Source organism: Suricata suricatta, chromosome 4 (assembly GCF_006229205.1).
Source record: "Suricata suricatta isolate VVHF042 chromosome 4, meerkat_22Aug2017_6uvM2_HiC, whole genome shotgun sequence".
In the NCBI taxonomy this organism is placed as follows: domain Eukaryota; kingdom Metazoa; phylum Chordata; class Mammalia; order Carnivora; family Herpestidae; genus Suricata; species Suricata suricatta.
In genome coordinates this window covers 12,608,105-12,616,380 of record NC_043703.1, presented here as the reverse complement: position 1 = coordinate 12,616,380, position 8,276 = coordinate 12,608,105, and the positions used below count along the sequence as shown (strand labels likewise).

The following is an 8,276-nucleotide window of genomic DNA, read 5'->3' as shown; positions in this document are numbered from 1 at the left end:
TCCTGTAGCAATATGCATCTATTTGTGTGTGAAATATGTCCTTATTTCCTTAAAAGAACGTTTAAAAAAGGATTTAACTCAGAATTACTTGAATTGATTTAATTCAACTATTTGGATGCCTCAATTTTCAGCAAATTGGCCACTTTCTATATAAATCACCTTATGGCATTAAAAAATACTAAATAATGATAATGCTTATTAAGGCATAGCCCTATCTCAAGCAAATTCTTTTAATATGGGAAATATATTTTCTGTCTCTAAAGATAATAGTAAATGCTGGGAATTTTCAGTCATTGAACTAAAAGAATATTAGAGCCCCATCTGGTGGATTTGATGTTTATTCAGGAGATAAAATGAAATTTATTACCAAGCCATTTACTGAACACCGCACTGTTATTGCTTTCAGAATGTGGATGTTAATCTCTGTGTCCTCATTTTCCATTTGGTGTGTATTTCCTCTGTCTGAATGGTGGACCTGTCCTTCCAGCATTAGCCTATCCCCTCTCTCTTGTCCTAGAGAAACAGAGAGGGATTAACACAGTTCTCTATATACTAAACATCATATAGGGACTAACATTTCAAAAGGATATATCGTAACAAAGTAGAAAGATTATGCAACTTAATCACACAGTTGTATCAGCATAAATGAAATATGTGATGTGTACACATTATAAATTATTTAATTTATAATATTAAAACATACTTTTAAAGTTTATTTATTTTGAGAGACAGAGAGTGAGTGGGAGAGGGGCAGACAGAGAGGAAGAGAGAAAAATACCAAGCAGGGTCCACACTGTCATCACGGAGCCCAATGCAGGGGTTGAACTTACGAATCCTGCTATCATGACCTGGGTCGAACCAACAGTCGGACGTTTGACTGAGCCACCCAGGCAGCCCAAAACATATGTACATATTAAACTTCATATACAGCTTATAAGTATATATAAGATAGGACTGAAGAGCAAGAGGAGGAGAAAAAGAGAGACACCACATTTATCTGGTTACTGTAAGTATCAGCAATTTAGCAAGATTTGACACTAAAGTTCCGCGAAGAGCATGCTTTTGTAGTATTTATAGCAGATACAGCACAGCTGTACCATCAGGTTTGGGGGGATGCTCTGAATCCTGGGACCTCTGTTCAGTTCCAAATGGCTCTCTACATGTCTGCTTCTTTTTCCTCTGGACCACTGGAAGGTTCTTTCCATTTACTCTGTATGTCCTTTCTCTACCACTCAACTTCTCTTGACTCACCTTGCCCACTATTCTCTCTTGACTTCACCTGGAATGCAGCCCATTATGAGTTTCTCCTAGCTCTCTTTTTTCATAGTAACCTTTAGGTTTCAGTCAATTTTTCCTATGTTTCAAATCTAAATTTTCAAAAGAAATAAACTAATGAGCCAACCTGAGTGAGGAATGAGGGGAAGTTTGGCCAGCCTACTGAATGGCCGTCCTTGGGTCAGACTCCCACTCTTGGTTTGTAAAGGGAGCAGGGTGGGAGGTGGGGATGGGATCATGCCATGCCCACCAGCCTCCCATTAATCAGGGACTGTGGGCAGAGGATTCCTTCCTAAGGGGGCTATGCACACGGTAGATCTTCTGTGACCCGCCTGTCCAACCAATGCTTTCCTTCTTAAAATTTACAGATCGATGCTCTGCATTGTCCATAAGTTGCTTGTGGAGCCTGTGAGTTGAATCACACCGACTCCTTTTAGTCATATAGAGTTAAATAGAAGTTCTGAATCTAAAAATTAACTCATATGATCTACAGTTTATGGTGACTTCTGTCAAGTTACAAAAGTTATGAGACTCAAGCCAAAACACCATCTAACTTTCCTAGACTAAATAGTCTTTAAAAAAAAACAAAACATGTAACTACCAAAAATGGAAACATACATAATCTACTTACTTCAACCAGTGTCTCCTGAGCACACAGATGGCCATAGCACTGAGCTGCATGACTCTGCAAACAAGAAGAAAGCTCTGGGCTCTGCCTTTGAAATGCACACTCTGCGAGGGAGACTGATAGCCACCTCCATCTTCAATTCTGTATTATCACCATTTGTTTTCCTTTTCTGGATGTATTATGGGCAAAATAAGCTAAACAGAGCTGAACCATTATGCTCAAAAAGTGCGCTGCGTCTTCCCAGAAGTCCTTGAAAACATCTTCCCTGGGAGTCCCAGACATGCCTCATAGGAAGGAGGTCCGGTCCAGTTCCAGACATCACGCAAGGAGGCAGTTACATGCATAACAAAGGCCATTCATGAGGGAGAAAGGACTAGAAAAAGGGGAGGTATTTTATCAAAAGCTTTTACAGAGACAAGAGACTCTTAGAACTCTCTAGCTCAAACCCTTTATTTTACAAATATAGAAACAGTGCTTCAGAGAAGTGAGCAGTTTGGACAGAGGCCACGCAATGAACAGCGGAGTTGGGACCCATGTCTTGCACAGGTGCTGCCAGTATTAATAAGAGTTGGAATATCTGACTTGGAGAAGAGGAGACTCGGCCAGACAGATGGTCAACGACCTGAAAGGTGGTCAAGGGAGCTGCCTTCTCCCCCCCCCCCCCCAACAACCCCAGCACATGAGCCGGGAACCAGCAAGGCAACTTTTCCTCCTCTCCTCAGGAGAGTCATTCGACTCAACTTCTCACATCATACAAACAGCATTAAGTAAGGTAGAAAACGGTGTAAGGTAATTTACCCGGCTAGCTACATCTGGCTTTGCCCGTGATTCACAACGTGCTCTGCTTCTAGTCCCCCTGCCTTCTTCCGGTTCCAATTCTCTTTCAGTAAAGTCGACCTACTTTCATTTTCTCCTGTGTCCCCAGAGGTGTGTGAAATTAAGGATTTGACTGTGGCGCAATATTGCCACCTTTTAGGGAAAAGCAGGACACACGAACAAAGAAATACCGTCATTATTGTCTCTTATTTACCATTTCATTAGAAAGATTTTATCTTACGGAGGTTATGCGGGTTCCTCATTGATCTCCGCGGCTCCAAATCCACCTTTCTCCGCCCTACTTTCCAACACTGGATCTGCACTCTGTGGACGACGCTCCCTTGCCAGTTAGCTTGATGTTTGTCTTTGCCAACAGGGGGCGCTGGCGGGACACTGCCGCGCGAGGCCGGAGGCAGGCACGGTCCCCTCTGCCCGGCTCATCCGGGCAGCCTCAGACCAGGTGCTACCCAGGCCCCTAGCACCTGACATCCGTCACCGGCAAGATGCCTGTTGTGAGGCCACCTTGCCCATCGCCAAAGAGGACCTGATCCAAACTGGTGGAGGGCCGGGATCTCTTCTAAATTTCTTTTCTTCCTTTAATTTTTTCATGGGGTTTTTTTTTTTTTTTTTGAGAGAGAGCAAGAGAGCAAGAGGAGGGGCAGAGACAGAGAGAAGGAGACACAGAATCCAAAGCACAGAGCTTTGAGCTGACAGCACAGAGCCCGATGTGGGGCTCGAACTCACCCTGAGATCATGAACTGAGATCATGACCTGAGCTAAGTCTGACACTTAAAAGGCTGAGGCACCCAGGCACCCTTCTTCTAAATTTCTAAGTCTTTTCTTGTTCACACTCTCTCCATCACAGCTGTAGGTAGTGCATTCTGCACCGCTCTCTGTGAGCTCCCTAGGGCTTTATTTCATCTAGTGAACCGCCTTCCCACTAGGTAACAATTCTTTATATCTAATGTTATGGGTTTAAATTACTGGCACAGTCGCTGTCCCTTAGCTGAATATCTTTCAGTGTGACGCTGACTCTGTCCTACCCTCTACCTCCATGTAAAATTAACCGCATGTTTACCCATTCTTATTTCCCAAGCCCTGGAAAACCCTTACTCCAGCTTTCATTCCCAGGACCACCCACTGTGACCCAGAACCACATCGCCTGGTACCTAGATGTGTTTCCACCTTTTTCTGGTGTCTCTCTTTCCATATAACCAATACACCATTGTAAAAGTAATCTTTTACCACATCATTTCTCATTCAAATGTCTTCAGTGATGTCTCCTTGAATATAGAAAACTAATCAAACTTGGTAGCTGGATGTGGCATAATACATAGGTAGCCACCTCTTTGGGGTCCATTATTCTGCCTAATGCAGGAGGAAAAAATATATATTTATACAATATATATTTTATGTATATTATAATTATATTTTAATAAATTTTATTGTATATATTATAATTTATACTATAGTATGTATTATTATATATTATAATGTATATCTTGTGTATTGGATCACACAGTTGTTGAGGTAACAAGTTCCAAATCTGTAGGGGAAGCCAACAGTCTGGAAACTCCCAGGCTGAGCTCGATACTACATCTTGAGGCAGAATTTCTTCTTCGGGGAAACCTCAGTGTTTTCAACTGATTGGATGAGGCCCACCCAAATTATTGAAGGTAACCTTAAGATCAACTGATTCTAGATGTTAACCACATCTACAAAATATCTTCACAGCAACACCGTGAAGACTGTTTTGATTACATAACATGGTACTATAGCCAGGTCAAGTCAACACATAAAACTAACCATCGCACACATGGCAAGGAAGAATTAAGGTTTCAGATGGAATTAAGGCTGTTAGTTGTCTGACCTGAAAATAAGGAAATTATCCTGGATGATAGAGATGGGATGGTTAAATGTAGAAGAGGGAGGCAGAAAAGTCAGTGTTAGACTGAGTGACTTGAGAATGACTCCAGAAGACATTGCTGGCCTTGATGATGTCAGGAGCCATAGTCACAGCAGAAAATGTAAGAAACTTCTAGAAGCTGGAAAAGGCAAGAAAATGGATTTTCCCCTTAAATCTCCAGAACCTGATACAGCACTGCTGTGAGCTTGATTCTAGCCCAGCGAGGCTCATTTCAGACTTCTGACCTGAGGACTATGAGACAATAAATCTGTGTTGTGTTGAGGCACTAAGTTTTTGGCACTTTCACAGCCCTAAGAGAAAACTAATACAGTGAACAATAAAGCCTTTAAGTAATCCAGTATGAACCCACTTTTCAAATATTATTTTGCACTTTTCAAGCTTACCCCCTTACTAGTTCAGCCTCCTTACTAACTAACCCATGAATATAAATGATATTGCATACAGCCCTCAAATTCTAGGACTCTCCACACAAACTATTTTTCCAATTAATCATTACCCAAGGAGCCAAACCAGAGCATTCCAGTTCACAGGGATTTTTATTTTGAATTCACTGCACTTAGTACTTTGACAAAATGCCTTATGGCACATCTTTCTTATCACTGTTTTGCTGTGTGCTTTAACACACGCAGTTCTTTGCGCTTCCTGACAATACGTCTTCTCTGCTCAGGAGCGCAAAGCCCACCAGAGCTGGTATTTTATGTTAAGCTCCTTTATATCCCCAATACCCAGCAAGATAAGTCATGCATAGCACACCCACAGACATGGACAGAGCGAATGTCAAGGAGTAAAGTGTACAAAGATAGTAAATGCCTACTTTATACCTTTATCCGTATAGAAGAATAATGAGGGTAGGTTTGTTCTGGAAGATGCATAGAATGAAGCTACAGTAATTAAAACAGAATGGTACCCATTTGCATTGTGTGTTTGTAGTTCGATCATTCCTGTTGCCACAGAGGATTCCACTGCATGAAGACACCACCTTCACTGTATCCATTCTACCATTGGGACATTAGGATTTCTGCTCATTGTGAATTATCACACATAGTCATCTGAGAACACTCTCTTATATGTCTTTTGGTACACGTATGTATTTATTTCTGTTGCAAGTGTATCTAGTAAGGGTCATTTTGGTTTAGAAATTCTACCTATAAAAACAATTTTGAATATTCTCAAAGAAGCTGGTATTTTTAAATTCTGAGTTCCAGATTCAAACTTTCAGAAGTCCTTTACCACCTTCCTTTCTCTTAAAAGTAAACAGATTTCTGTGTTACACAGGGTCCCAAACATTGCAATGTATCCAAGTATCAATAGCATAGGAAGTGTAGTAAAAGAGAATTTTAGTACTTAAGTGATGTGTACCTTAGGTGCAGTACTGTGAGTTTTATTTGGGGGGAATATTCAAATTCAGCCTTTCTTACTAGACTTTAATCTCTACAGAAAATGAATTCTGGCAGCCAGAAACCAAACCCAAGCAGTTTTTGCCTTGGTTCAGTCCAAATTCATTCTCTAGAGGGCTGGTCGATTGAAGGTTGTATTCAAGGAATCAAAAAATAGGATTCTGCCGCTGTCAGTGGCCCATCTGTACTTTTCCTTCCCGGAGCACACAGACCAAGAGCAAGGACAGTCAAGGGCTGTGGGTAAGAATAATAATGAACACCAGAAATCGTCTTTGTTGGAAGTACAACATGGTACAGCCACTCTGGAAGGCGGTTGAGGCATTTCTTAGGAAGCTAAACGTGGTGTTGCCAAATGCCCCAGCAATCATGCTCCTTGGTATTTGTCCAGAAGAATTTAAAATGTATGTCCACACGAACACCTGCACAGAAATGTTTGCAGCAGCCTTATTCATAACTGCCAAAACTTGGAGGCAACCAAGATGTCTTTCAGTAGGTGAATGGAAACTATGGTACATCTACACACAATGGAATATTATTAGATAAAAAGAAGTGAGCCATGAACCATGAGATACCATTACGGTATCACATTCATTAGAATGGCTACTATTTAAAAAAGTTATTTTTATAACAAGTGTTTATAAGGTTGCAGAAAATTGGAACATTTGTTTACCATTTGTGGGTGTGTAAAGTGGTGCAGGACTATGGAAAACAGTGTGGTGTTTCCTTAAAAATTAAAAATGGGGGACCTGGGTGGCTCAGTTGGCTAAGCAGCTGACTTCAGCTTGGGTCACAATCTCACAGCTCATGAGTTTGAGCCCCGTGTGGTCTCTGTGCTGACAGCTCAGAGCCTGGACCCTGCTTCACATTCTGTGCGCTCTCTCTCTCTCTCTCTCTCTCTCTCTCTCTGCCCTTCTCCCACTCATGCTCTATCTCTCTCTCTCTCAAAAATAAACATCAAAAAATTTTTTAATATTAAAAAAATTAAAAATAAAACTACCATATGACCCATCCTAGGTTCTTATGGAAATATTTATATATTCATGGTCATAGCAGCATTTTTCCCATGAACCAAAGGATGGAAGCCACTCAAGTATCCATGGGTAGATGAATAAACAAACAAAAGTCATACAATCATACAGAAGAATATTATTCAATCTTACAAAGCAAGAACATTCTGACACATGCTAGGACATGGATGAACATTGAGGACATCAGCAAAGTGAACTAAGCCAGACAGAAAAAGACAAATACTCTGGTTCCACCTAGATGGGGTACCTAGAGTAGTCAAATTAACAGAAAGAGAGAGAGAGAGAGTTGAATGCTATTTGTCAGGCTGGTGAGGAGTGGGAAATGGGGAGTTACAGCTCCAGGGGGACAGTTGTAGTTTTGCAAAATAAAGAAGTGGAGAGGGATGGTGGTGATGGTCGTGCAACAATGCACATGTACTTAATGCCCCTGAACTACACTTACAAATGGCTAAAATGGTAACGTGTATGTATTACCGCAATTAAAAATACTTTTAAAGAAGGACGGAAGAGGCCATCAAGCCAAGGAAAGTCATGGAGGGAACCTAAATGCATATTGCTAAGAGAAAGAAGTCTTTCTGAAAGTCGATGCACTCTAGGATTCCCACTGCATTGCCATTCTGGAAAAGGCAAAACTGTGAAGTTAGTGAGAAGATCAGCGGTTTCCCAGAGTTGAGGGCAGAGGACACGCATGATGCACAAGATGCTCCCAGGGGAGTTTCAGAGCAGTGAGACTGTGAGTCCGCATGATGCTCTGATGGCAGATACATCTCCGTACCCAGTGGCTAAATCCCGCGGCATTCTGTAACACAGAAAGTGAACTCTAATGTAAACTATAGACTTTCATTAATAATAACGTATAAATACATACTTGTTCATCAATTGTCATAAATGGACCACACTGTCTCCAGCAGTTCCGGCTTGACAAGGTGCCACAAACTGAGTGGCTTGTAAACAACAGAAATTTGTGGCTCACCATCTGGGAGCTGGAAGTCTCAGATCAGGGTGCCACCACAGTCTGGTGACGGCCTTCTGGCTACAGACTTCTGGTTGTATCTTCACAGGGTGGAAGGAGAGAGGGATCTCTTGGGGACCTCTTACATGAGGACATTTCATTCAACCCTTCGTGACCAATCACCTCCTAAAGTCTCCATCCCTGCTACCGTCACCTTGAGCATTAGGTTTTCATCATATGAATTTCAGGTGGG

At 41.6% G+C, this 8,276-nt stretch overlaps 1 long non-coding RNA gene across 1 annotated transcript; it reads right to left on the bottom strand.

Annotated features, from left to right (window-relative positions):
• Positions 1-243: 243 nt before the first annotated feature.
• On the bottom strand, positions 244-3,025 carry LOC115289371. The gene is made up of 3 exons (XR_003907589.1): positions 2,961-3,025; positions 1,907-1,960; positions 244-513 (listed from the first exon to the last, which is right to left on the bottom strand). It is a non-coding gene; the product is annotated as an uncharacterized LOC115289371 (long non-coding RNA).
• Between the last annotated feature and the right edge of the window lie 5,251 nt (positions 3,026-8,276).